Source organism: Mus musculus, chromosome 8 (genome assembly GCF_000001635.26).
Source record: "Mus musculus strain C57BL/6J chromosome 8, GRCm38.p6 C57BL/6J".
Classification (NCBI taxonomy): domain Eukaryota; kingdom Metazoa; phylum Chordata; class Mammalia; order Rodentia; family Muridae; genus Mus; species Mus musculus.
This window is the reverse complement of record NC_000074.6, coordinates 125,585,308-125,607,406: the sequence shown is the minus strand read 5'-3', so window position 1 is coordinate 125,607,406 and position 22,099 is coordinate 125,585,308. Positions and strand designations below refer to the sequence as shown.

Here is a 22,099-nt window from a genome sequence, read left to right as displayed (position 1 = left end):
AAACTGGGCATAGTGGTTCATGTCTGTAACCCCAGCTCTTGGGAGATGAAGGCAAGGGTACCAGGATTTCAAGGTCATCTTCAGCTATATTGTGAGGCTAGCCTGGGCTACATGAGACCTAGTCTCAAAAAGAAAGAGGAGGAGGGGAAGAAGGGGAAGAGGAGGAGGAGGAGTGATCTGAATGAGGAACGTCCCTGCATAGGTTCATTGTGTCCTTGAAGATTTTGTCCCTGATTGGCCGTGCTGTTTGAAGAGGTTATGGAAGAGGTTATGTTGCCCTGTGGGAGGAAGTTTCTCACTGGGCGTAGTCTTTTCTGGTTTGGGGCTTCTCCCCATTTCTTGCCCTGCCCCCTGCTTCCTGTGACTGAATGAAATGTGCTTGGCCAGCTTCCTGCTTCTTTCCCCTCCATGAAGAATCTGTCCCTCTGGAACCATAAGCCAAAATAAAGTCTGTCTTTTTAAGTCTCTTGATTGTGCTATTTCACTATAGCAAGAGAAAGGTAACTAATATAAACTGTAGTATAAAAAAGTAGTAATGTCCAAAAAATGGAAAGAACCAAGAATCATGTATATATATATATATATATATATATATATGTGTGTGTGTGTGTGTGTGTGTGTGTGTGTGTGTACATGAATCATGTATACATGTACACACACACACATACATATATAGCTAAGCTTATAGAAAATATGTGATATGGGCTGGAGAGATAGCTCAGTGGTTAAGAGCACTGGCTATTCTTCCAGAGGTCCTGAGTTCAATTCCCAGCAACCACATGGTGGCTCACAACCATTTGTAATGAGATCTGATTCACTCTTCTGGTGTGTCTGAAGACACCTACAGTGTACTCAGATACATTAAATAAATAAATAATTTTTTTTTAAAAAAGAAGAAAATATGTGATAGCTGCCTTTATTAATTTTGGCTGATGTTGCCAAACATAATGATTCCTGGTTCTATCCATTGTTTTTGAAAATTACATAGTATTATTTATACATACATACATACATACATATACATAGACACCACCTATACATATACATCATATACATAATATGCATATACAGCATATACATAAACATCACATACATAATACACATATACATTATATACATATGCATCTTATACATATGCATATCTGTATGCATCATATACATATACGTATACATATTCTTTGTGTTTTACTACCCGATGCCCTGAGCTGCTCCAGGGTGTGACTCCTCCATTGGGTTCTTTCTGAGCCAGGTTTCTTTCATTTGTTTTGGTTTTGGTTTTGAGGACTTGAACCCTGGCCCTCACTTTCAGGTGGCAAGTGCTTTGCCTGCTGGGTCATCTCCCAGCCTGTTTTTCTTTATACTCTATAAAATCCCAAGACCACCATCAGAGCCCAGAGCCCATCTCACTGCATAGCTGTTGAGCTCATGTGCCTGGCAGAGCCGATTAGACCTGCGCCCCTGCCTACACTGGCAGGCTTCTCAAAACGCTCCTCTTTCTAGGCTCATCTCTGTTGGAAAGAAGGGAGGGATGTAAAAAATCAGGAGAACCTTCCAGAACAGTGGTTCTCAACCTTCCCAATACTGCGGTCCTTTAACACAGTTCCTCATGTTGTGGTGACCACAACCATAAAATTATTTCATTGCTACTTCATAACCATAATTTTGCTACTGTTATGAATCGTAATATAAATATCTAGTGTATGACCCCAAGGTAGCTGAGAACCACTGCTGTACAGTTTGCTGGTAGGCTTTGTCGGTACACACCATTTGTCTTCACCTCCCAGGAGCTGGGGTTAAAGGTTTATACCGTGCTAAAGACTGAACCCAGAGTTTCTTGCATGCTAGGCAAGGACTATTATACTAGGTAAGCTACAACCCTGGCTCTGATGCATAACCATTCCATTGGTTTGTTTGTTTGTTTGTTTGTTTTTTCATATTGTTGAATTAGATTTACAGATAAAACAACTCCCTTTAACAGGCATAAACAAGTGGCTGGCAGAGGAGCTAGTTCAGGGCCTTGCCTGCTTTCCCGGCTCCCTCCACGGAGGGAGCCCAGCATTCCAAGGCAGGCTGTCCTCTGATGGGCGGTGCCTTCCTCATAGGCTCTTCAGAGAGTTCCATAAACAATAATTAATTCAGTGTGGAGGTTGGACTGTACTGTTTACCCTGGCTTTCAATTAATTAGTTAATTGCTCAGCTAGGAAGTAAAGGTTTGTATATCTAGTTATCAGGACACACACACACACACATGCACGCGTGCATGCGTGCACACTTGCACACACACAATGAGTCATTTGCAAAGCTGCTCCCCAACAAAATACAAGACTGAGGCAAGACAAACAGGGCAGCAGCAGGAGAAGCTTCCAGGCCCTCACAGGCAGGTGGGGGCTGTTGTCTCAGCTTTTCCTCTTTCCAATGGGAGGGGTGAATCATCAAAGGCCAGACCCTGCTTTTCCAGGGTGTGGCTGCCTTCTCTCTGTGCAGACAGCTGTTTGTCCTGTGCCTCCCAAAGGGCACAGAGGAAAGGGCATGGTTTTAGCACAACCTGAACTGTAAAGCGCTCCTGGGGCTTAGGGTTCAGGAAGCGCTGTGGGGTAGAGGACTTTGAGAGGCTACCCAGTGTCCCCAGACCCCAGCTGAGCAGTCCCTCTGAGTAAGGTTCTTCTCTGCCTTTTTAAAAATCCAACCCTTCAGTAGGCGACTGGAACTGGTGTGTTTCCGGTGTACCCTGTGATGTTCTCATATGCGCATGTCATGGAGCGATCTCTACAAGTGAGCCGAGCCGACAGAGAGAGCCCTCCTCACGCTGGTTCTCCTTGCCTTTCGTTTGGGATGAGAACTCTTACGATGTACGCTCAACAGACCTCAAGTGCAAGGCTACAAGGTGTAGCAGCTGCCGGGCAAGCACCCGGCCACCTGAGCTACACGCTCATCCAGTTTCATCATTCTCAGTCACTCGTCAGCAGACACTTAGATGGCATAACGCCACTGTGCGTGTCTCCGCGAGAGGGGTTTCATTTCCTTCAGATTTACAACCAGGTCTGGGATTGCTTAATTGACTAGCAGGCAAAAGACCTGAGTAGCCATATCTCTCAAGAAGACCTCTCTTGGCTTAAAAAAAAAGTTTTGTTTTGTTTTGTTTTTTTTTTAGTGTGTGTGTTTGTGTGTGAGTGTGTGTGTGTGTGTTTGTGTGTGTGCAGGCTTGAGGAGGCCAGAGGCACAGCGACCCTAGAGCTCATTGTTCCATGTCTCCCCTTCCGTTGCCAGCTTGCCATCTGTGAGGCTGAAGATCCTCTGGGTTGAGCTGTTAACGAGTTCTGGTTAACCACGAGCACCTTCTCCAAGGGTTCCTTCCGTGTTGATCCTGAACCACCCATAAGCCTTTGCTTTCCGGAAATGACTGACGTTCAGGCAGCTTTGACTCCCCTTGGGAGAGCTTGTGTGAGCCATTCGTCACTGCTTTATCCCTGGAATCATCGAGAGACTGAAACTGCTGGGATAGAATCTCAGTAACCCCACGTTGCCATCGTTGACGAATACATACATTATTCTATGAGCTTTGATAAGCCGTCTGCCTAGTAACCGCTACGTTACTTTCCAATGTATTCCACAGCATAAGCAAACTTCATGGAACTTAAGAGCACTGAGCGAATGAGACACTGGGAGAGTTTGACCAGGAGAGAAGAGTCTGAGGAACCTGGCCGCTGAATCAGCAGATAGGTGCTCCATTGGCTGGGAAGATAGGCTGCTGAATCAGCAGATAGGTGCTCCATTGGCTGGGAAGATAGTCCGCTGAATCAGCAGATAGGTGCTCCATTGGCATGTCTGGGAAGCACTGGGGTTGGGGTGTACATGCTGTGAACTGGCCTCAAAGATAAGGCAGTGGTAACGGGTGGTTCCGAACAACACAAGCTGGAGAGGGAGACCTCTCTGTTCCTCCATCCAGTGTGGGCTCTCAGCCTACAACCATGGGCTGAGGGAACTGGAGCTGCTTGAAGAGGGAAGATAGGCAAAAGACAGATAACTCATCAAAGCAGTCTGTCTTAGTCAGGATTTCTATTCCTGCACAAAACATCCTGACCAAGAAGCAAGTTAGGGAGGGAAGGATTTATTCAGCTTACACTTCCACATTGCTGTTCAGTTCAAGTTAGGACTGGAACTCAAGCAGGTCAGGAACTTGGAGGTAGGAGCTGATGCAGAGACCAGGGAGGGATGCTGCTTACTGGCTTGCTTCCCTTGGATTGCTCAGCCTGCTTTCTTATAGAACCCAAGACCACCAGCCCAGGGATGGCACCACCCACAAAGGGTTGGGTCCTCCCTCCTAGATCACTAGTTGAGAAAATGACTTTCAGCTGATCTCATGGAGGCATTTCCTCAAGGGAGGCTCCTTTCTCTGTGATAACTCCAACTTGTGTCAAGTTGATGCACAAAACCAGACATTACACCGCCAACATAGCTTCCAGGGTAAGTGGGACTCTAACTGTCACAGAAAACTGGAATGATTCACCTAGAGACCTGGGGCAGAAAGTGAGGACACAGGAGAAAGAACATGTCCTTGGGAAGATTGCCGTATGGGGACCTGGAGAGAGGTTTCAGTGGATTACAGTGCATGCAGTGTGAGCAGGAAGGCCTGAACTCACACATTAAACAGCCAGGCATGGGCTGAGTGTGCTTGCAGTGTAAGCTCGATAGCTGAGCTAGGACCCCCAGAATCCCTATAAAACCAGACATGGTAGCATGTTGTAATCCCCAAACTCCTAGGACAAAATGGGAGGTAGAAGCAAGAGAGCCTCCGGAAGCTTCCAGACCAGTGAACCTGGCGTGCATGGCAGTAAATGAGAGTCTCTGGGCTAAGGTGGAAGGCTAATGCCAACATCTGAGGCTTTCCCGTGACCATCACACATGTGCTCTAGCACACGCGTGTTCTGCTCACGTTGTGCCAGGAAGCGTTGGTGAACCCCAAAAGGCCACCAAGGGGCCGTCTCTGATGATGTAATAGCATTAGGGTCTCTTTATTACAAGCTCAGGCTGGCCTCTCCTCCAACCCAACTCTGACAGGACAGGAAGGGAAGGTGGAACAGCCTTGAACCCTCTGCAGGACACATTTTTATAGAAATGGGAGCAAGTGAGGGGATGAGGGAGGGGTGTCCAGTCTGGCAGGCATCTCCTAGGATGACTATAAGCTGACAGGTGGGTGCTCTGAAGCAAGATGGCACACAATCACAAATGGCCTGAAAGTACGTCTGAAACAATCAGACTCATCTTTGATTAACTCTTGCTAAGAAGTAGCTAGGGAGTAACTCTGGCCAAGGACAAGCTGTGGGGTCCTTCCTGGTACGTGGGTGCAGCCTGGGTTCTGCTGCAGGTCAACTTCTCATGCTTTTTTTCCTTTTCTTTAAGATGGAGGCCGGTCCCCAGATGGAGTAGGTTTGGACTCTCACTCACATATGTGGAGACACACAGAGGTATTTTGTTTTGTTTTATTTTTGAGTGTCAGTAGAACTATGTGCCTGCAATCCCAGGCCTGGGGAGGCAGAGCAGAATAGGATCCCATGACTTGTTGATCTGCCAGACTAGCCAATTGGTTAACTCTTGGTTCAGTGAGAGACCCTGTCTCAAAAAACCAGGTGTCGAGCAGAGTTCAGAGGAAGGCACCCTACATCAACCCCTGATCTCCACGTGCCCACACACACAAACACTCACAATACAACATTTAAAATAAAAATGAATCGAGCTATGAGCCAGGCTCCTTTTCTGTGTCTTGAGTTGTATGTCTCACTTTCAGGGGCTTAATTTAGTTACTTCCAACATCAGAGTCGGATGAGCCGCCGTTGTCCTGGAGTGCTCGGTCAGTTCTGTGACTGAGGCTGTGACACCTGGGGCAGCAGAAACTAGCTGCGATTTCCATCAGGGTAGAGTTGCCTTGCCCTTTCTACAGCTTGAAAATCAAAACAATACTTGCCTCGCCAGGATGTTATCCGAAGTCTATAAGGGCTGTTCAACAAGATGACAACTAGCGCTTGTTTTAAAACCCTGTAATGGTCTCAATGAAGGATCATTCTCTAAGGAAAAAGTTATTGGAATTGAATTGGAACGTGCCTAGCTCTGGAACTGTGACTGAACTGATAGTCTCCACCTGTGCGTCCACCAACAGTCCCCGCTGGCTGGCTACTCACCGGAGAAGTTTTAGTTAGTTCTAGGAGACCCAGTGTGACAACATGACATTCAGTAGGAAAGCAAACCTGTTCAGAAGCAGCAAGTCTGAGCGGTCAGTCTGCCTGCCTTCTTTTCTCCCTCCCTGCCTTCACAACTTCCTTTTTCTCCTCAACTCTATTCCTGTATTTCCTCTGTCAGCCCCCCACTCCACCCGCCACGGGCTCCTAGATGAAGTACAGACAAACACCCAGACATTTCCTTCAAGATCTGGGTCAAAGTGACCATGCTTTAGATGCCTTATAACCCCCCTCTCCTTAGCCTGTCTTAGGAAATGAATTGATCTTATCATGTGGCAAGGGAGCTGGTGTTGGAGTCCCCTCTGCGCCTCTCCCTTTCAAGGTCCCACCAAGCAATGATAACTAGAAACAGCAAGCGAGCAATGCCACCTGGATCTTGTCTGGGCCTCACCCTGGGTATGGATTGGCTGCTGCTAAAGCCGTAAGTTATGGCCACAGTTGTCTTCAGAGACCTTTCTGTAACTTCCCTGCTCAGACCACCAAGTATGTATTAGAAACTCTAGCGGATCCCTTCATGGTCACCAGACGATACCAAGGAAATTGGGGGCCCCTCATGGGGTTCTGTGGTAAGGTTGAATGGCTGTGATCTTGTCGGCTACTGTCCAAACCATACTTTGTAGTACTTATGTCTCAGGAGAGGGCTGGCAGGCTCTGTGGATTTTAATCAGTTGGGCGTGTGGTTAATATTGATTGTCTTGACAGGATTTAGGGTCACCATGGAAACAAATCTCCATGCATGTCTGTGAGGGATTATCTAGATTAGGCAGCTGAGGTGGGATGACCTATCCTAAAATACAGTTGTACCATCCGTGGGTCAGCATCCAAAACGGAATAAAACAAGAAAGCGACCTGAGCTCTCAGCTCTCTCTGCTTTCTGACTATGGACATCATGTGACACTATTTGGGGGAAGTTGTGGACCTTTAGGAAGCAGAGCCTGGCTGGAGGAAGTGTGTCACTGGGGCCAGGCTGTGAGAGTTTGTAACTTCAGCTCACTCTCTCTGCTCTGTGTGTGTGGTTAACAGCACGATCGCCTGGCTTCTTGACGTAGCTTCCTGTCGCCATCTAATCCCCCAACCCAATATCATGGGCTCTCCCGCTGGAACCCTAAGCCAACATGAGCTCTTCCTTACCTGGGTCATAATATTTTGTCACAGGGATAAGATGCAAGTGATATGGCTCACAGGCATCGGGGAGCGGCCAGTAGTAGAAAGTAAAGACGTGGATGAAAATAATAGAAAAAGAGAGAGATGGACATGAGAGTGGAAAGGGAAAGTTTCCGAGTGACAGCAAATAGAACCCAGATGATAAGCCCAGCAGGCAGCGAAACTCCTGATTGGATGAGTGCTGGTAAGCCCTTTGGGCAGCGCAGCTCCTGATTGGATATGTGCTGGTAAGCCCCTTGGGCAGCGCAGCTCCTGATTGGATATGTGCTGGTAAGCCCCTTGGGCAGCGCAGCTCCCGACTGGGTGTGTGCTGGCGTACACCAGTGTGCTAGTCATTTATAAATGGTGCCAGGTTTCCTGGAAGTCAGTCCGTCACTCAGGTGAGAGTCATTTAAAAAGACAGAAGCTAAACATCGATGCCACATGGCTCCTGGAGGGACGGCTGTCTAGAGTGGGGTGTCCAAGTGCTTCTTGGACGTATCCATGGAGGACCAGTTGTGGACACTTGTTTATACAGCAATGCTGGTGCTGTGTCAGCACTCAGTCAAGAGAGAAATGGAGAACATATATCCAAATGGAGAGAAGAGAGCTGGTGTGACTGAAGAGCCATCCTGGGGAATGTGCTGTACTTTTGTGGAGAGAGACTTTCAGATGGGAACTAAAGCACTTCTTGCGTTGGATGTTCTTTCCATGGGCCTGAGGGGGAGGATGAACATGGGTGGGAATGTGTGCCTTGTAAGGAAAGGCACCCTTGCCCTACACAGCCCTTTGGGAGCCCTTCAGCTGCCCACTGGGACACCCGCTCTGGCATTTTGATAAATCTTTACATGTGCAAATTAACTTCTTTCCAACTAATTACTTCTTTACTTCAAAGAACAACTCAGAAACTTGAGACAATCTCTTCAAAGACTTAACATAGAAATAGATTTTTCTTTCAGTAGCCTTGTCTCCTGCAACTCAGAGCTGAACACACAAACTCCGGGCTTCTCCAGGAGCCGGGTTTGTTTGAACTAGAACTCCAGTGGGAATCATTCAGTTGATTCTTCCTCCTCCGTGGTGCAGCTCATTGTTTCCTTTCCATACAGTCTGAACTACCTTGTTCACTGTTTATCGTTTATGTACTTATTATAGCTTAGTTATCTAATATGATGGTTTGGTTGTCAATTTGACAAAATCTACAGCAGCTGTTCTCAACCTTCCTAATGCTGCAGTCCTTTAGTACAGTTCCTCCAGATGTGACATACCGCCCCCCCCAAAAGATTATTTTCATTGCTACTCTGTAACTGTAGCTTTGCTACTGTTAGGAACCACAGTGTAAATATCTGTATTTTACATAGGAGTCGGTGGGCCTCCTAATGGGGTCGAGACCCATAGGTTGAGAACCACTGCTCTAGCATCTCCTGGAGAGGAAGGTTTGATGGGGGTTGGTCTGTGGGAGAGTCCGTGGGATGACTGCCCTGGTTACATTAACTAAGGTGGGAAGATCTACCCACTTCCTGGGAATGGATCTTGGATTGTACAAGAGTGAGAAAAATGAGCAGAGTGTTAGAGTACTGCATTAAGTCATTGCCTTAAGCTCTTGACTGTGGATTCAAAGTGACCAACTGCTTCAAGGTGACCCCTCCCCACCTCATTTTTTACTGCCTCACGATGATGGACTATAACTCGGAACTTCGAATTAAATGTACCCTTTCTCCCTCACATTGCCTTCATCAGGAAAATGAAACTCCAGCTGCCAGAAGGTGAGCTGGAGGAGGGCAGGCGTTAGGTCGCTGTCCCCAGCACCTAGAGTCATGTCTAGCGTGTAGGGAACTTGGTGGAAGTTTGTTCAAAGACTGAGGGAGATTTGATGTTGAGTGGTTTCCATTTTGACATGCTGAGTTCATGCTTAAACAGCTCTGCTACATAATTGCACTGGCTGGTTTTGTGTGTCAACTTGACACAGGCTGGAGTTATCACAGAGAAAGGAGCCTCCCTTGAGGACATGCCTCCCTGAGATCCAGCTGTAAGGCATCTTCTCAATTAGTGATCAAGGAGGGAGGACCCAACCCATTGTGGGTGGTGCCATCCCTGGGCTGGTGATCCTGGGTTCTATAAGCAAGCAAGCTGAGCAAGCTAGGGGAAGCAAGCCAGTAAGCAGCATCCCTCCATGGCCTCTGCATCAGCTCCTGCCTCCAAGTTCCTGACCTGCTTGAGTTCCAGTCCTGACCTCCTTTGGTGATGAACAGCAATGTGGAAGAGTAAGCTGAATAAACCCTTTCCTCCCCAACTTGCTTCTTAGTCATGATGTTTTGTGAAGGAATACAAACTCTGACTGAGACAACAGTCATCCATTCTGGTCCTGTTTCTTAATCTTATTTAATCTTTATTTAATCTTAATTCAATGGCAATCAGAATTCGAAACCAACCTTGTGTAGTTCTTGTCTAAGATGTAGGCACACCCAACTGAAGCACTGGTGGTAGATGGGAGAAAATGTGCTTAGAAAGAGATCTATCAAGTGATTTCAGAGAGTCAGCTCAGAGTCCTGCTAAGTTTCCAGGGGATCCAGCAAGGTTTTACAAAAGAGAGATTTCTGCTGTCATTGTTCTGGCTCTCAGAGATAGAAACTCAAGCTTGAGCTTTTAAGGGGCCCTAAATTAGAAACTCAGGGGCTGGAGAGATGACTCAGAGGTTAAGAGCACTGACTGCTCTTCTGAAGGTCCTGAGTTCAAATCCCAGCAACCACATGGTGGCACACAACCATACATAATGAGATCTGATGCCTTCTTCTGGTTTGTCTGAAGACAGCTACAGTGTACTTACATATAATAAATAAACAAATCTTTGGGCAGGAGCAAGTGGGGCCAGAGGGAGAGGGACCCAGAGTGAAAAGAAAAGAAAAAAGAAAGAGAAATTCAGAAATAAAAGAAAAAAATCAGAATTCCTGTAAACACTTTCAAACTGGCTCGTGTGTGAACACTCCGTTCCCCAGCCTATCTCAGGAGGTTGTCGGCCTTAGGGAGATGAAGTCTCATGGGAGGGAGTGGCCCACTGGGGGTGTGGATGATTGGTTTTGGTGGCCTCATTCTAAATCTCAAGGATAGGTGACCATGGACCTCCCACTTCTGCTGCCATAAGTCTACCATCATGACCAGCCCCTTGGCCTGTGAAGGAAAGATGCTTTCTCCCTGGAGCTAGTCTGTTACATTTTCTGGTCTTGGCTACAAAAGAAGTAACTTGTGTAAGCCACAAGGAGATCATGCTGAGAAATAGGAGGAGGAGCAAAACAAGATGGGTTTCACCTTTAAAAAGAAAAACAACCCCACGAGAAGGCCATGCCTGCAATTGTCGTCAGTAACTCCAGCCTGGGAAACAGAGCCTGCCATGGTTTGGCAAAGATTCTGGATCTCTGAGAGAATCAATCAATACCTTGGCCGGACTCCTGAGAAACTATACAGAGGTAATTCAAAAATGATGAGCAATTGAAAAAATAACTTCTAGATACAAAATATAAAAATAGTTTGAGGCAACTTTCATTTCCTCTCCTTCCACTGAAGGTCACTCCTCCTTGCTCAGGGATGAGTCCCAAATTGTATTATCCTGTTAATTCCGTGTTCTCAGTGGTGACACACAAAGTCTCCCACAGAGGCCAAGGAGGCGGAGGGCACGAGTGGGCAGCTCCTTTATGAGTTCTTTTCCTGTTCGCTTTCTTCCTCTTTCATGTCTCCCCCGCCCACTTTTCCCCCAGCTTCAGCCTTTATTTATAAATCACCAGAACATCTGGCCAATTTACTTAATATCCAGATGTTTGGGCCTGCTTCACATTGCCTTTTTTAAGCTTTGTAGGTAAATATAGCCTAAGCGAAAGTGAGTGAAGGTTGCCAGCTGCTGGAAATGGAACTAACTAGCAATCAGGAGCCAACATCTGCTCCTCGTTTCTCCATGGCTTCCTGGCTCAATCAAAAAGAATACGTGTAATCTTTGAAGAAATTCCTGGAGAAGTTTTTTTCTTTTTTCTTTTTTTAAATCACTGGAGAATCTTCACCTTACTGATATGAGAAATGGTCGGAGTAGATTCACACATTTGCTATGAGAATCCCATTAGGGTGAGAGCCGTGATCCAAAAACCGCTCAAAACCGTTTGTCTCTCAGCCTCGTCATCTGTGTTCCTTCTCCAGCTGCACCCCAGCATGCCCCTGATAAGCATGGTTAATTACCTTGGTCCGGTGCCATCCTGCGGGAGCCATAGACTAATGACTCACAGTCCTACTGGGCTGTAAATCAAAGCTTTAGTCCAGCCTGTGGGGCCACATTGCAATGAAGTCTATGGTGATTTGAGTCCTTGGCCACATAGCCCTGAGTCAGTCAGGCGACATGGGAAAGGTCCAAACCTTCCTTATGGTTTGGATGTGATAGCCAAGACGGAAATATGTTTTACTCAACCAGTCACTAGTCAGAGCATCCTTCCTATAGGTGATGGGTTATTTTTGCTATTCTCGTCTTGATTTTATTTTGAGTGGTTTATTTATCAGTTGTTCACTCATTCATTCTGTTACGGGTGTGAAGATGATCACACACTACAGAAACCACCTACTCTGTTGTTATTATTTAAACAAACAAACAAACAAACAAGCCAGGATCTTATGTAGTCCAGGCTGGTCTTAAACCCACTGTGCAGCTGAGGCTCGCTTTGAACTCCACATCTTCCTGCCTCTGCCTCCTAAGTTCTAGGAATACAGGTGTGTGGCACAAGGCTCAGCATAGTGTGAGGGACCAGATCTTTTGGGTTCAGACTCCTGCTAAGGTTGAACTCGAGTTAACTAACAGGGCAGCAGTACCTAGCACCAGTTTCCAGGTTACCCACCAACAAACCTGCACCTCCAGGTTACGAGCCTGCCCCTGACACTACTTTCTGACAATCACCAATCAGGAGGAAAACAGAAGTTAAGTTTATGGTTTGGCTCCCAGCACCAGCCAAATATGTTAAAGGCCACAATGCCCCCCCTCCCCCATCAGGCTAGATACCCTCTTCTTGCCTCTATAAATGCTTGCCTGAAACTGAGCTCAGGTTGCAACTCCTATTCTGCTGCATCAGAGTCTGTGCCTTGGTGGTCTTTCTGGGTTTGTGAACAGGCACAAGTGTCAGTCTTAGAAACACATAGAAGCCCAAATAACATGGGAAAAGACCACAAAATTCACCATCTTACAGCTGCTGACGAATAACATAAAATGAAGAGCTTCATTTCATCTTTTTGACCATCACCTACATTGGACCATTTCTGAACTATACAAACGACAACCCAATATCTCTTGGTTTGCTACAACCACACAGGACATTTTACTTGCTTCCTGTAGGCACACAGGTAGAGGTCAGAGGACAACTTGCCAGGGTTGTTTCTCTCTCTTTCCCAAGTGGGTTCAGGGGACTGAACTCAGGTCATCAGGCTTGCTGGCTGACGCCATTACACAGTGGGCATCTTGCTGGACCCTCATCACCACTGGAAGTTTTCGTCAATATAATTAACTTCACAGAGCACAAGTGTTTTCATGCATCCATGTAGTGCGTTTGGTTCCTGTTCTTCACCATTCCCCCCTCTTACAGGTCCCATGGGGTCTTTTCCTCCTGCCAAATAATTCCATCTCTACTTTCACATCTTAAAAATCCCTAGCCTAGATTTTCCACATGTTTTTTTTTTTTTTCTGGATCCTTATGGGTCATCGTATGTTTCATCAGTTTCTGTGAGAGACGCATGGAAATCTTTTAAAATCACTGTGACTTCATAACTTTCTATTTTTGCTCTGTAATGTTTGCCTTCTGTATTTGGAAGCTTATTATTAGATGACTATAAAACTTTAAAAATACCTTATTTTATATGTGTGGGTGCTTGTCTGCGTATATGTCTGTGTACCACGTGCCTGCCTGGTGCCCACAGAGGCCAGAAAAGGGCATCAGAGCCCTTGGAGTTTGTGAGCACTCTGTAGAGACCCCAGGTCCTTTGGAAAAGCAGCCAGTGCTCTTAACCACTGAGCCATCTTTCTATGCCAGTATAAACGTCTTATGAATTGCCCCCAAGGTGTTGGGTAGTATCAATTATCAGCTCGACAGATCCTTAGAATCACCTAGGAGATGAGCTTTGGGGTGTGCTTGTGGGAGATTATTTTGATTGTGTTAATCTAGGTGGGAAGTCCTGCCCACTGTGGGCAGTGCCATTCCCTGGCTGGAATCCTGGATAATATGAGATAGTGAAAGGATGCTGAGCAGCAGATACATTCCGAATTGTCTGCTTCTTGTCTCTGTGTGTGAGGGGACCAGCTTCATGTGCCTGACTCCTTGACTTATGTACCGTGATGGACTACCTGTGCTGCTTGGCGTTTTGCCAAGCGGACACAAACCAGAGTCATCTGGGAACCCCAGTTGTGAAATTCCCTCCATCAGGCTGTAACTGTGATTATATAATCCTGCGTAAGCAACATAATGGAGTGTCACAACTCAAAGGTAGTGTTCGGGCCAAAAGCACTCCTTCAGTGGGAGAAGCCATGGCAGGAACCTGGAGACAGGATCCTGGAGGCAAGCGGGAGCTGGTGCAGAGGCCATGGAGGGGTGCAGTTTATTGGCTTGCTCCTCAGTGCTTGCCCAGCCTGCTTTCTTATAGAACTCAGGACTAACTACCCTGGGAAGGCACTACCCACAATGGGCTGGGCACCCTGCATCAATCATTAATCAAGAAAATGCCCAAGAAAGTTGGGAGAGAGGAGGGGGCCTATGGGTCTCCGTTGTCATAAACCTGCAGAGCACATCAAAGCCCAGGCTGGTCTTTAGCATCCCTCAGTGTCTTAGTCAGGGTTTCTATTCCTGCACAAACATCATGACCAAGAAGCAAGTTGGGGAGGAAAGGGTTTATTTGGCTTACACTTCCACACTGCTGTTCATCACCAAAGAAAGTCAGGACTGGAACTCAAGCAGGTCAGGAAGCAGGAGCTGATGCAGAGGCCATGGAGGGATGTTCCTTACTGGCTTGCTTCCCCTGGCTTGCTCAGCCTGCTCTCTTATAGAACCAAGACTACCAGCCCAGAGATGGTCCCACCCACAAGGGGCCCTCCCACCTTGATCACTAATTGAGAAAATGCCTTACAGTTGGATCTCGTGGAGGCATTTCCTCAACTGAAGCTCCTTTCACTGTGATAACTCCAGCTGTGTCAAGTTGACACAAAACTAGCCAGTACACTCAGCATAGTGTACCTGTTATACATTTAAAAGTCCATGCCAACTCCTGACCGCCTGCTCCCCTAGTAACTCATTCTCCTTATAATCCACATGGTTTGTCTATACCACACTCTCTACCTCTTGTTATCCTCTTACACTCTCTGTATACTCTTGCTATTCTCTCTCTCTCCCTCCCCTCCCTCATCCCTTCCCTCTCCCTCTTCTCTCCTCCCTCCCCCATATTCCCTCCCCTTTACCCTCCCTCCCTTCTCCACCCTCTCCACCCCTCCTCCCTCCCTCCCCTCTACTCTCTTCTCTTTCCTCTCCTCCCTCCCCTCCCCCGTCTCTCTCCTCCCTTGTGTTCTTGCTATCTCAGTAGCTCTACTACCTCTCCCACACCAGTCGCCCTCACCACCTCCAGTCCGTTTCTCTTTCCCTCTGTTCCGGATTTGTCCAGACGCCTCTGGATATGTTCTCTCTCTTATTCACAATACAAATCTTCCCCTAATAACTGAGCAGTGACATTGACAGTTCCTTTGCTGTGCCTCCTTGCACACAAGTTGAAGCAAAGCCACATCTACTCACATGGGCCAAATAAAAGAGCTTTACCCTAAATCAGAATGGTTGTTACCTTAAAGAAGGAAGGAAGGAAGGGAGGGAGGGAGGGAGGAAGGAAGGAAGGGAGGGAGGGAGGGAGGAAGGAAGGGAGGGAGGGAGGGAGGGAGGGAGGGAGGGAGGGAAGTTCTTGGATTGTGTAATGGAGTCTTGTATTTGAGAGGGAGGGACTGATGAATGTCATGAGATCGAGGGAAATAAGGCAAGGAAGCAAATACTTGTGAAACAAACAAACAAACAAAATAAACCAACAACGATACGTACACTCCTACTTTTGCCAGTGGTCTGATTTAGAACAGTAGTTTTTACAGATGTCTGTCTTTGGATAAAGATGGGACACTGTAGGGGGATGGGGAGATGCTGTCTCTTCAGTGACAGCAGGTTCCAGTCGGATCAGCTCAGGCGCATTTCTGAGTTAAGGGACAAAGGCTACGTCCACGGTGGGGAACTGTAATGGATGCTCATTGAACACACTCATTGTGGGGAGACAAAGGACAAACACTCAGGAGGAATAAGGGAAAGGCTGCAAGCAGATCCCTTCTAAGGAGGATGCACGGAGACAGGCTTCCAGGACAGCCATCTTGGTAGCCCGGAGGGAGGGGGTTCCAGGTGAATGCTCGCCTAACCTGCTGTCCTGTTTCCTGACATGAGTCCATCACACGCATGGCCTCATACCGTGCGAACCAACCGATATCCCCTGATGCTTCCATTCCTGTTGGTGCTTTACATTCATGGGTGTGTTTTCCATGAGTCCGGATCCTCCCTGCATCTCCAGCCCTTTGACCCCCTCCCGTCCTCTGTTTTGCACTCCTGGACTCCCCTCCAGAACTCACTGAGCGATTCTCCCTGCGCAATCCCTATCCTGGCATCCTGGCTGGAGATACAACCCCAGCTTCCCTGCTTACACCAAGGGGTGGTTTGGACACCCTGGCTTATTCAAAAGACTTTTCTTGATCCTCCAGCTCAGGGATGGGGAGCAGGGCCTACTTCATCCCCTGCCTTTCTGAAATGAACACTCTTCTCAGACCCTAATTCTAAAGCGCACGTTTGAATTGCTTAGACTTTTATAACATAATTATCAGACCGTAAAACATTAACTGCAGAAGGCCCAAAGGGCTCAAGGCATGGAGCCGTGTTTTCTTTGTAAGTAAAAAGTCACAGGAGGAAGACAGATGATCTTTCCAAGTGCTCAAGGTAGTTAGGGCGTTTAGGTTTAGAGAAAGCCTTTGGATAAGGAGGATAAAAATCCCTCAAATCCACCTTGTTTTCTCTAATAGCCCGGATTCATCTGCTGCTGCTCCGTGGTTTTACGGCTCTCTCCAGACCCATAAATGACACGGCAGGAATAGACGCTTCCAGAAAAGAAGAGACAACCAAACATTATAATTGGCACCTCCCCAGTCTCAAAGCTCAGACTCAGGTATGCTTGTCCTTAAAGGGCCTGACCCCAAATCTCCATGCCCCCAACATAAATCAAATCCTGCTTACATTTCCAGGGTACCTCTGGGTCTCAGCTGGGAGAGCTCACTCCCCATAGGCTGCCCCTGCTGCAATTCAGCGTGCTCTGGGTAGCTGGCCCTGCATCCCCTGTCCTCCCCGCCCCCCATCCTCCAACTGCCTGTGTCAGCTGCCTTTGTCCAGTATGTGCATTGAGAGCCTGGTCATCTCAGCTCACAGCATGCTGCCTTTGATGTAATCCTTGCTTCCCTGCCCATATACTGGTACAGTGGCCTATAGACAGACAAAAGACTGTTCATTCTGAGGGACTTTAGCCAGTTAGTTGTATTGTATGGAGTATCTGTGATAATGGTCCTGCACACGGCCTCTTGGTAAAACACACACACACACACACACACACACACACACACACACACACACACATTCTCTGTTACTTCCTAAGAGGTGAGATGTTACAACTGGCCTTTGCCTCTTTAGGAAAGGCTGAGAGATGGCTCAGTTAGTAAAGTGCTTGCCAGGCAAGTGTGAATACCCGATTTGGGATCTTTAGAAGCTACAGGGAAAGCCAGGTACTGTGTGAACATCTGTAGCCCCAATGCTGGTAGAGATGGAGAGTCAGTGACCAGCCAGTCTAACTGAATTGGTGAGCTCCAGGTTCCATGAGAGGCCCTGTCTCAAAGTATAAGCCGGAGATCGACTGAGGAAGGAACAAAAGTTGACCACGAATGTTGGCATTTCCTCTACATTCCTTCCCATGCCTCCACATAAACTCTATATTATATTGTACCCATTATATGGCTAGTACCTCAGAGGGAGGGACGCCGCAGCACAGGCCCAGTGAGGTACCCCCTCCCACCGCACCACCAAACTGTATAAAACATATCCTTGGCTTTATAAAACACATCAATGAGCCTATACACATGTACACACATACACACAAAATAGAAGTATTTCATTCATTCATTATTGTTGGTTGTAGAATGTGCACAAGCTTGGGCCTCCACCTGCCTCTGCCCCTGAGAGCTAAGATTAAAGACCTGTACCATCATGCCTGGACATCTTTTAAGTTCAGCATCACCACTCATAGTTAAATCGATCTCTTTCTTTTTCTCTCTCTCTTCCCTCCCCCAACCCTGTGCACCACCTCCCTGGCCCATTTCTTGTTGCTTTCGAATGCTGATCTTGCCACCTTCTGACATCATTCTCATGATATTTAATACATAGTGACTACCCACTATTTATTGAACAGATCAACTTAAGACAAGTTTTTGGTAATCTGGACGCATGCCCAGGTGCATAGATATCATGTATCCTGTTGAATATATGAGGGGCATGGTGAGGGATCATGTTATAAAGCTGTTTCTTGCCTGGCATACAGTGTGTGCCTCATACACAGTGAGTTGTAGTGATACTATAATCCTGGTCATTTCATGGCAGGCTCTGGCAAACTGAATCTTAAAGATGGAAAATCGTGACCTTTCTATTCATTCTCAGTGGGAGCCAATCAGCCTCAAGGAAACAAAGTGGAATAGTGTGTGTGTTGAGGAGGTGTGGGGTGCATTTCTAGACATGGTGATGGTTGTAAAAAAAAATCACTTTAAGAAAAGAGTGTGTGTATTTGTGTGTGAGTGTGTGCGTGTATGTGTGTGTGTGCATGTGCATGCTTGCATGTATATGTGGGTACATGTGTGCATGGATGTGTGCATGTGTGCATCTCTGTGTGTATGTGTGTGCACGTGCATGCCTACATGTATGCATGGGTGCACACATGTGAGTATGTGTGTGTGTGAGTGTGCATGTATGCATGTGCATGCCTATATGCATGTGTGGGTACATGCATGCATGGATGTGTGCAGGTGTGGATCTATGTGTGTGTGTGTATGTGTGTGTGTATGTTTGTGTGTGTGTGCATGCAAGGACTCATCTGGGTGTGACTGTGAGTGTGGGCACATGCATTTCATGAAACAGGTTTGGAGGTGAGGGGACAAGCTGGGTGTCAGCCCTTGCCTTTTATTTTGTTTCAGACGGGGACACTCCTGTCCTGTGCTGTTCTGTACTCTGGTTCCTTGGCCCTCAAGTTTACGGAACTTCTCCTGTCTCTGCCTCCCACCTCTCTGTAGCAGCCCTGGGATTACAGAGGTGTATGCTTTGTCTCTAGCTGTGGTATGGCTTCTGGGAATCCAAACTCAAGCCAGGCTTATGGCGCAAGTTCTTTACCCCATTGAGTCATCCTCACAGTCATGAGAAGCATTCGGGGAAAACGGCTCAGCATCAAGAACATGCAGCGCTGCTCTTGCCGAAGACCTGAGTCGTTCCCAGCACATATATCAGGCAGCTCACAACTGCCCCTGACTCCAACTCCAACAGGATTAGAGGCCTCTGACATCCAAGGGCCCAAGCACTCACCCACAAAGACACAGACTTGCACACATAACTTAAAAGAAAATAAAAAGGAATTTCTATAGGTAACACCTGAATGCCAAAGAAAAGCTTCCAGAATTAGTCGGGCCAGGGTTTTATATGACTCCCTGTCTAAATCCTGGTTCTTAGAGTCTAACTTAGAAGGTGGCCATGAGCTGCAGTGTGGAGAGGCAGACCCACGACTGTGATCCTTAGGCAGTTTCAACCACACAAGGCTATCTAGAACCACAAGAAGATAAGCATGTCCCTTCTCACAAGTCCTAGCAAAGATATTGTTTCCCTGGCTCCTCCCTCCAGGCAGGGATTGGGCAGGGATTGAGATGTGTCAGGAAGGCAGCCGTCCTAGGGTTAAGCGGATGTGCAGGAGAGCAAAGTCTCGGATGTTCTCCTACTTCTTTCTTGCCATTCTTTTTTTCTCAGTGGAGTCTTTTCCTAGATCAATTGCTCCGTTTCCCTGGGGGAGACATTTGGGGGTGAGAGACTGCGTATGCTGTCTTCCCCTCTCAGCTGGGAGTCTGAATCACAGAAAGCCAGGTCCTATCTCTGCAGCATAGAGATGCTGAGTCTCGGTCTGGTCCTCCTTCTGCACGTCACATGGCTGCGCAGGTATCACGTGAGCCACTCCTTCATTTGCTTGTGACAGTGACATTAGTACAGCAAGTTTTTCGGAGTTGTCTCTCCGCAACTATTCTATACAGAGTCAAGTTAGTCTATTATCTACTTTGAGAGAAACTCAGTGCGATGGTTGCTGCTGATTGCCATTTTGACAGAATCTAGACTTGCCTGGGAGACAAGCCTCTTGGTATGCTGGCCAAGGATTACCTACATTCACTTTACTGAAGAGGGAAGATGCACCCTAAATGCATGACTGAATTAGGAAGGAAAAAGCCACCCCAGCGGCAATGTCCCCTCTCTGTACTTCTAGACTGTGGATATAATGCAACCAGCCGCCTCACGCTCCTGCCTGCCCCCCTGACACACACACACACACACACACACACACACACACACACATGTGCCTTCCCACTGTGGTGGACTTCCTCTTAAACAGGGAGCCAAAAGAAGCCCTCCCCACTTAAGTCGCTTTGGCCAGGCATTTTGTCGGAGCAACGAGACAAGTAACTAAGACTTAAAAGGGAGACCTTTGGTTTTTTGTCTGGAAAGCAGAAGTCGTGAGGATCCTCAAAGTTCGCCATGGTTTACATCCCAGGCAGGGCCATATGCGGGATGCCAGGCACCCCGTTCTGCATTCTCTAGAGGAATATCAGGTTCTGCTCTGAAACCACGCCATTCCTGTCGATATAGAACTTTCCAAATGTTTCCATTTCTCTGCCTGCTTGCCTGCCTGCTGTCACTGTCTGTACCGAGGGAAGCAGCCCCCTGAATAGGGACCTTCTGGATACTGATCCCTTCCCCTACCTCTCCAAGGGTCAGGGATCATTCTTTGCCCTGCATTTGGGCCCGACCTTCAGTAGGTGTGCAGTGCCCTCGGATTTAAACTCAAGCCTGGAATCCTAATGGGATGCAGGGATGGTGATTCACTCCCTTCTAGGATTGCTTCCAACTCCAGGAATCTAGGATGCTTTTGGGGACCTTATTTTTAGGAACAGGAATTAGAAATGGATTGACTATCCCTCCAAGAAAAGAGAGAGGGGAAGAGAGTTCATTTTTTAAATCTCATTTTTAGAATTCTGTCCGATAGTATCACAGATGTCTCTTTCAAATACCGCAGTTCATTCGCCCGGTGGAATCTGGTTCAATAACCTCATTATATATTTATGTGGGCTTTGTGGGGGAGCAAAGATCAATAGAGGTATTTCCAGCCATGTGTCTGGAATGATGGCTCTCTTCCCCTGCTCTATTTATTATTTATTAAGGACCTCTTTGTGAACAAATCCTGTCCTAGATCTTCAATGTGATCGAAAGGGGCAGACCAACGGGGCCAACCCTGTGTGGTGATGTCATTCCCCAAGTTTGGATCTCATTGAAACGTGTTTAAGATTATAGATGATACGTCCATGAGAATTCTATCAGCTACACTCATATTTCAAGATAACACTGAACCGCACAACAGATAGCTCGTTATCATTTGGCAATGGACTGACTATAACAGGAAACATTCACAGTTTTCTGTTGTCATTGTGAACAACATCCCGGGAAAGGCATGGTAAAACTAGCAACAGTGGGAGCGGCCTAAGTTGTCCCTTTGTAACCTGGAACAATTAGGTTCAATACCGCCACTGTGGTGTTTCCCCGGGAAGGAGAACGGAGAAAGCTTCACGCTGGCAAGGGAAGGGCGTGGCTGTGAGTCTCAAGCATGAAGCCCCCCCCCCCCCCTACCGAAAGCCAGGTCTCTCATCCCAGAGCTGCACACTGGGGTCTTTAAAATCCCTATCTGAGTCTCTCAGCTCTCTGTGCGCTGAATTTCTCAGGGGGAAAAAAAAGCCACATTTGTGCCAACCACACCACAAGGTTTATGGATGGACTGCTGGAATGTTGCAGGCAGGGATGCAGAGGATGTTAGTCCTCTTGATAGGCGTTCATCGTCCACCTAACATCCTTAGGACTATTAGGTAAATCTCTTTGGAATGTAGAAACAGGCCCCTGGACTAAGAGTGTCTGCCATCAGATAGCATCCGAAGCCTATCACAGAGGCTCCCGCTATGTTACAAACCACCCGCATGGGTACCCCACAATATGCATTCCACAAGCGTCTTGATTGATGGATCTCTTTGTCCTATAACTATAAAAACCTCGTGAAACTGTTACTACCTTGTACCATGGGATTTGAGGAACCTGCGTCCATGTTCCCAAGCTATGGTCACTCCTATTTGGCTCCAGAACAAACCCTTCTTGTTTCTCCTTTGAGGTGAGTTACATTTTTGTTTTGACAGCTCTGAGAATTTGATGCACAAGTTTGGGTGCCAAGTAGTTTACTAATTCAAGGCTCAGGGGCCTTGAACCCCAATCTGTGTTTCTTTCTACCCTGGAAGGGAGGGGCCCCGGGAAGGAGTCATAGGAGCT

At 47.1% G+C, this 22,099-nt stretch overlaps 1 long non-coding RNA gene across 1 annotated transcript in view; it reads right to left on the bottom strand.

Annotated features, from left to right (window-relative positions):
- 4930567H12Rik (RIKEN cDNA 4930567H12 gene) overlaps positions 1 to 22,099 on the bottom strand; it is a 32,033-nt gene that overhangs the window by 9,264 nt on the left and 670 nt on the right. The gene's annotated exons all lie outside the window — the stretch shown is intronic.